Below are 7,235 nucleotides of genomic sequence, written 5' to 3' on the forward strand. Positions count from 1 at the left end.
CCATATTCCACTGCCCTCCCAGGCCATAGCAGAGAGGTGGATTGGAAATGGAGCAGCTGAGACAAACCGGCACCCATATGTGATGTCAGCGCTGCAGGCTGGGGCTTTAACCCGCTGCACCCCAGCACCAGCCACCTTTTTCTGTTTTTAAAAAAAGACATAACCGGGCCCTTGCTGTGGCATAGTGGGTAAGGCCGCCGCCTGCAGTGCCAGCATCCCATTTGCCAGCATCCCATATGGGCGCCAGTTCGAGGCCAGGCTGCTCCACTTCTAATCCAGCTCCCTGCTATGGCCTAGGAAAGCAGTAGAGGATGGCTCAAGTCCTTGGGTCCCTTCCGAAAGGGAGACTGGGAAGAATTGGCCAATTGGGGAGTGAACAGTGGATGGAAGACCTGTCTCTCTGTCTGCCTTTCTTTCTCTTTCTGAGTAACTCTTTCAAATAAATAAATAAATAAATCTTTTAAAAAAAGGACATACTACATACTGACCAATTACATTGTAATGAATCCTATTTAGCTCCTGATTAAAGCAAACAAGTTGGGAAGGGTGTGAGACACTAGGAAAATTGGAATACTGATTGACTATTTAATGACATTACATAATTATTTAAATTTTTATATATGAAAATAGCATTGTGGTTGTTTTGTGAAGAATTTCTTTTATACATCCATACTGAATGTTTATGAGTGGAATGATATTTAAGCTATGCTACAAAATAACCCAGCAAGTGAAAGGAGAAGGAAGTGAGGCTATAAATGAAACAATATTGTTATGATGAGGAACATCAGGATTTATTATGCTCCTCTCATTCCTTTTGTTTACTTTTGAAAATTTCCACAACAAATTTGCTTTTAAAAGGGCAAAATATTTGGGGGTTATCTCTCGTGAAAACGGGAGAGATATTAGTCTAAACACAAGCAACCTGCCATGCCTACTAGGAAGCAATTGTATAATCTGACCCCAAAAAATGATGCTACCTCGCAACCCTCTGGTCATTATGAAATAAATGTAAACCAACATCTGTGCCCAACTTAATAAGAACATAATCAAATCAAAGAACAGTCATAGCTCTTGGAAATCAGTTATACTGATTTTGTTGAGTACAAAAATGAAACCAAGTATAAAGAGCTTTTCAAATTCAACAATAAAAAAAAATAGGGGGCGTGCGGCAGAGAGCCTCAAGCCACTGCGCGGCGGGCTCCGCAGATGTAGCCGCAGGGACAGGTAGGGCCAGGCCGGACAAGCAGGAGCTATAGCCGGAGCCGGAGCAGGGACCCCTGCAGTGAACCACACCGAGTCCTGCCAACCCCCGAGCAGACCCACCTGGTGAACTATGTGGGGGATTACCTGGACTCCACCGAGTCTCTGCCTTACTGACCTGCAGAGAAACGTGTTGCTGATGCGGGAGATCAACGTGAAATACCAAGAAATCCTGAAGGAATTGGATGAATATTACGAGAAGTTGAACCGTGAGATGGATGATACCCAGAAGAGGCAGGCGCTACACTGCGTCCAGAGAGCCCTGATTGGCAGCCAGGAGCTGGGCGATGAGAAGATCCAGATAGTGAGCAGAGGGTGGAGCTGGTGGAGAACAGGACCAGGCAGGTGGACAGTCACGTGGCACTCTTCAAGACACATCAGGAGATTAGTGACACAACTGGCAAAGTGGCAAAGCTGGCCAGGATAAGTCGAAAAATAAGACAATCAGGCAGGCAGAGAAGGCGACAGCGCAACGATGAGAGACCTTCTAATAATCATGACCGCAGCGACATCACCTCAGGAACACTCAACGAGAAGAAAGCAAAAACCTCTAAGGAGCCAGCGCCCGTGGCTCACTAGGCTAATCCTCCGCCTTGCGGCGCCGGCACACTGGGTTCTAGTTCTGGTCGGGGCGCCGGATTCTGACCCGGTTGTCCAGCTCTGCTGTGGCCAGGGAGTGCAGTGGAGGATGGCCCAAGTGCTTGGGCCCTGCACCCCATGGGAGACCAGGAGAAGCACCTGGCTCCTGCCTTCAGATGCGCCGGCTGCAGTGCGCCAGCCGTGGCGACCATTGGAGGGTGAACCAATGGCAAAGGAAGACCTTTCTCTCTGTTTCTCTCTCTCTCTCTCACTGTCCACTCTGCCTGTCAAAAAAAAAATAAGGAAAGAACGTCTCCAAGCCTAAGCAGAGAGGGAAGCGTCACCCGCAGAGCTCCCTGTCCACCAGAAGGGGCCCAGGTACTGCCTGTGCAATGAGGTCTCCTATGGAGAGATGATAGATGCAACTGCGACCAGTGCCTCATCCAGTGGTTCCACCTCTCATGCATGGGACTCAACCACGTGGGACTCAAACCATAAACCAAAGGGCAAGTGGTGCTGTCCCAGATGTTGAGAACAAGAAAACCATGGACAAAGCGCCGGACAAGTCTAGAAAGAGAGGGCTTATAACAGGTAGCTTGTGGACGTCCATTCACAGTGAGGAACAAAACAAACTACTGTATTTATTACATTGCCACCCTTGTGAAATGCATATTTTTAAAGAATGCCAGAAAAGGAGCTGTTCCTTGTATAGGGATTCTCTGCCTTTTGTTCCCATTGGTACACATGTAACAAAAAATAGTCTGTTGGATCAAAAAAAAAATCATAGCAGATAATAGTTATGTCTTCAACATGGTTAGATGATAAGCTTGTTTTGTCTATATTCTAGTTTAGAAACTACAAATACAGGTCTAAGTTAAACACTTAAAAGAAGAAAATAAACAACCTCATTAAAAATAGATCAAACACCCTGGCAGACATCGCATCAAAGAAGATATACAGAAGGAAATTAAGCACATGAAGAGAGACTCGTATAACATGTCATCAGGGGAATGGAAGTAAAACCATGAGATACCACTGATTACCTTTAGAATGGCCAAATCTGAATGTTAGCAAGGATGTGGAATAATGGGAGCTCTTATTCATTACTGGTGGGGATGCAAAATGGTAGGACTACTTTGGAAAACAGTTTGGTGGTTTCTTACAAAACTAATTATACTGTTTCCATAGCAATTGCACTCCTTAGTACTTACCAAAGAAGTTGAAAAGGTATGCTAGCCCAAATATCTGCACATGGATATCGGTAGTGTCTTTATTCATAATTGTCAAAGCATGGAAACAGCCAAGATCACCTTCAGTGGATGAAATTATTAGTGAACTAGGGGCTGGTGCCATGGCACAGTAGGTTAATCCTCGCCTTCCATGCCAGTATCCCATATGGGCACCGGTTCTAGTCCCAGCTGCTCCTCTTCTGATCCAGCTCTCTGCTATGGTCTGGGAAAGTGGTAGAAGATGGCCCAAGTCCTTGGGCCCCTGCACCCACGTGGGAGACCTGGAAGAAGCTCCTGGCTCCTGATCAGAACAGCTCTGGCCGTTGCGGCCATTTGGGGAGTGAACCAATGGAAGGAAGACCTCTCTCTGTCTCTTCCTCTCACTGTCTATAACTCTACCTCTCAAAAATAAATAAATAAATAAATAAATAAATAAATAATAAAAGTGGGCTCCGCAGGGAACCTACACTATAAAAGCTGGATTGGCAAACTCCCACACAAACTTGTACCTGGACATGGGTTTTTCCAAGAGTGTACTGTTCCTCAGAACTGCTGGTTCTCTGCACAGAGAACGTGGGGTGGGGGCAGGGGGTAGACTTTGCTAGCTCAAAGCCAGGCCTTTTAAGGGCATTGGTTGGGTACCAGAAATGTTTGCTCCATGTGACTGTCCCAAATTTGTCCAAAATCTACATTTGACTCCATAGCTCACGGGGCCAAAGGGCTATGTTATGGGTTCAACAGTGAAGTCCCAGGGTACATTCAGAGCCGTGGTGTTTTCGAAGAACCTGTGATTAGAATTTGGATGGGAGATGCTGATGTAGAATGCTCAGATGTCTGTGATCAGGAGTGTAAAGAAGTGGATAATATAAGTTTGGTGAAATTTTGAAGCACAAGGAAGGAAACAGGAAGTAGATAAAATAACTAAGAGAAACCCAGAATTTGTTCATTATGGCAGGAAGTTTAGTTCTGGGAAGCTGTGTTGTTGCTCAGGCCGCAGGGGAAGGTTGGTCAAAAACTCTCAGCTCACACTTGGAGCTATCAGAGCATTTTCCATCTGAGTGTAGAGAACATGATTCAGGCCCCAGTCTGAAGAGGAGCCTGGCTGTCTGGAGACCTAGGAAATTTGTAGAAATAAAATTCAGAGGCGCTCTGGGCAGCTGGAAGGCCTAGCAAGAAATGACAACAAGACTGGGTCAGGGTTAAAGGAGGGGCTGGCTGCTCCAAGGGAAGAAAAGTGAAGCTGTCCAGAAATAGACTGCGTACAGCTTTAAACCAGTGCCAAGTTTACCGAGTGTGAGACGGTGTCCTTGCAAGTTACCTCAATGCTGTAAAATTTATGCTCTGCAATTTTCTCATGTAATACATTCAAAGTGTTTCCAATCTTTTAATCTATGATTCTGTCACCACTAATAAGTTGTGTATGCTAATGAATTCTGAGAATACTGTGGTGTTGTGAGCAGCACCAAGGTTCGCCGTAGCTGGGAAGGAAAGGGACAAAAGAAAGAGACAGTGGGTATTGGTGGGGAGCTGTCTTGCAGATGCAAACGCACAGAAACGTGTCCTAGGTGTTGGAAGGAATCCCATTCAGACACTGTATGTCTTTTTTGGTCCCCTTTGTATGCCAGCAAACTATATTTACAAAAAAAAAATCATAGCAGATAATAGTTATGTCTTCAACATGGTTAGATGATAAGCTTGTTTTGTCTATATTCTAGAAGCTTTATTTTTTTTTTTGAAGATTTATTTTAATTATTTGAAAGACAGAGTTACAGAGAAAGGTAGAGACAGAGAAAGAGGTCTTCCTTCCGTTGGTTCACTCCCCAGATGGCCCCAACAGCCAGAGCAGTGCTGATCTGAAGCCAGGAGCCAGGAGCTTCTTCCGGGTCTCCCACGTGGGTGCAGGGGCCCAAGGACTTGGGCCATCCTCCACTGGCCTCCCAGGTCATAACTAAGAGCTGGATCAGAAGAGGAGCAGCTGGGACTAGAACCGGTGCCTATATGGGATGCTGGTGCTTCAGGCCAGGGCTTTAACCCACTGCGCCACAGTGCCAGCCCCGAAGCTTTATTTTTAATATTAAGAAGAAACAGGAGACTAATAAAGTAGAATATTTGATGATGGTAGTCTCACTTCCATTTCATTTTTAAAAAGACTTCATTTTTTATAGCAGTTTTAGGGTCACAGTAAAATTGAGAGAAAGGTATGGCTAATTCCTGTGAACTCCCGATTCCCACAAACATATAGCTTCCCTCATTTTCAACATTCCTCACCAGGACCATACATTTGATACAACTGATGAGCCTACATTTACTCATAATAATCACTCATTGACATAATTTACATTAGGGTCTTGGTGTTGTACATCCTGTTGATTGGGACAAATGTGTAATGACATGTATCCATCATGATAACATCATATAGAGGATTTCCACTGCTCTGGGAATTCTCTTTGCTCCACTAATTCATCACTCACTTTCCACTGGCTTTTTACTTTTTTATATAGTTTTGCCTTTCCAGAATGTCATCTAGTTGGGATCATGCAGTGTGCAACCTTTTCAGATTGGCTTCTCTCACTTAGCAATAGGCATTTAGAGTTCCTTCCATGCGTTTCCATGGATTGATAGCTAACCTCCACGGTTCACTAATATTTTCTTTTTCTTTTTTTTTAAAGATTTTATTTACTTTTTTGAGAGGTAGAGTTACAGACAGTGAGAGGAAGAGACAGAGAGAGAGAGGTCTTCCTTCTGTTGGTTCACTCCCCAAATGGCCGCAACAGCCGGAGCTGTTCTGATCAGGAGCCAGGAGCTTCTTCCGGGTCTCCCACATGGGTGCAGGGGCCCAAGGACTTGGGCCATCTTCTACTGCTTTTCCAGTCCACAGCAGAGAGCTAGATTGGAAAAGGAGCAGCCAGGACTAGAACCAGAGCCCATATGGGATGCCGATGCCACAGATGGAGGATTAACCTACTGTGTCACAGCACCAGCGCCTTCCCTTACATTTTTACAAATAATTATGTGACATCTCTATTTCAATACTTAAAAAGTATTCAAACATCTAAAATATTAAAATATCACCAAATCTTAGCTCCCACTCACTTTTCATTTAACAATCACTGTCATAACATTACTTTTTATAAAATTTTTTTATGTATTTTTATGTATTTTTATGTATTTTTTATGTATTTACTTGAAAGCAGAGTGACGAGGTGGGGGGAGAATCTTCCATCCACTGATTCACTCCTCAAATGGCCACAACAGCCAGTGCAGGGCCAGACTGAAACCAGGAGCCAGGAGTTCCATCCTTGTCTCCTACATGGGTGGCAGGGGCCCAGGCACTTTGGGTCATCTTTCACTGTTTTCCCTGGCACATTAGCAGGAAGTTGGATTAGAAGCAGGGCAACTGGTACTCAGACTAGCACACCAATATGGGATGCCAGCATTGCAAATAGTAGCTTAACCACTGACTGTTTCTTTTGACAAGCTGTTCTCTGCCTTATAAGAGCAAAGTCAAATCAAGAATAGTCATAATTTTCATCAACAGGCATTAGAAGTAAGATATGGCATCATAGGAAGGAACAAAAATGATTCTGCATGAGACAGGCTACCATTGCAAGAGACTGGGTAGTCTGTCTCCAGTCTGAAAAACAGAACAATTCTCAGTGTGTAGGGGACCCATCTGGATTCAGGTTTAACTGTGTCATTGCTCAAAAACCTTTCAAATTGCAGGAGCCTGTGATTATTCATGGAAAAAAGTCTACAAAATCTGACCTCTGTAACTTTATGGAAAATGTTAGACAAACGTATTTTCCAGACAATGATTTAAGAAGGAAAAGTATATTTATGAGGTACTAGACTGAGATGTGTTGCAATACAAGGACCAATAAAATAAATGAGCTTTTCTTCACCGAAGAGATATTTTTAATTTATTCTGATAAAAAAATACACATGTACATTAGTGAGCTATTTGAAGGGAGCATTAACATTTTAATAGTGCACATAATTAATGATGTCTTGCATGAAGTTAAAGCAAAAAGAGTTCATGTGAATGAAGCTTGAATTGAATAAAAGGCAGGCTGAAATGTCTTCAGTAATTGTTTTGGATGCACAAAGTTTCAAGTCATGAAAGAAGTTCAAAGTTTTTTAACAGAACCCACAGCCTCAATATAATTC

The 7,235-nt window shown here is 43.6% G+C and overlaps 1 pseudogene; it reads left to right on the forward strand.

The window, feature by feature from the left end:
- The first annotated feature begins 1,317 nt into the window (after positions 1 to 1,317).
- On the forward strand, positions 1,318 to 2,434 carry LOC100342701 (inhibitor of growth protein 1-like; annotated as a pseudogene).
- Positions 2,435 to 7,235: the final 4,801 nt, after the last annotated feature.

The sequence above is a fragment of the Oryctolagus cuniculus genome, chromosome 3, assembly GCF_964237555.1.
Source record: "Oryctolagus cuniculus chromosome 3, mOryCun1.1, whole genome shotgun sequence".
NCBI classification, from domain to species: Eukaryota; Metazoa; Chordata; class Mammalia; order Lagomorpha; family Leporidae; genus Oryctolagus; species Oryctolagus cuniculus.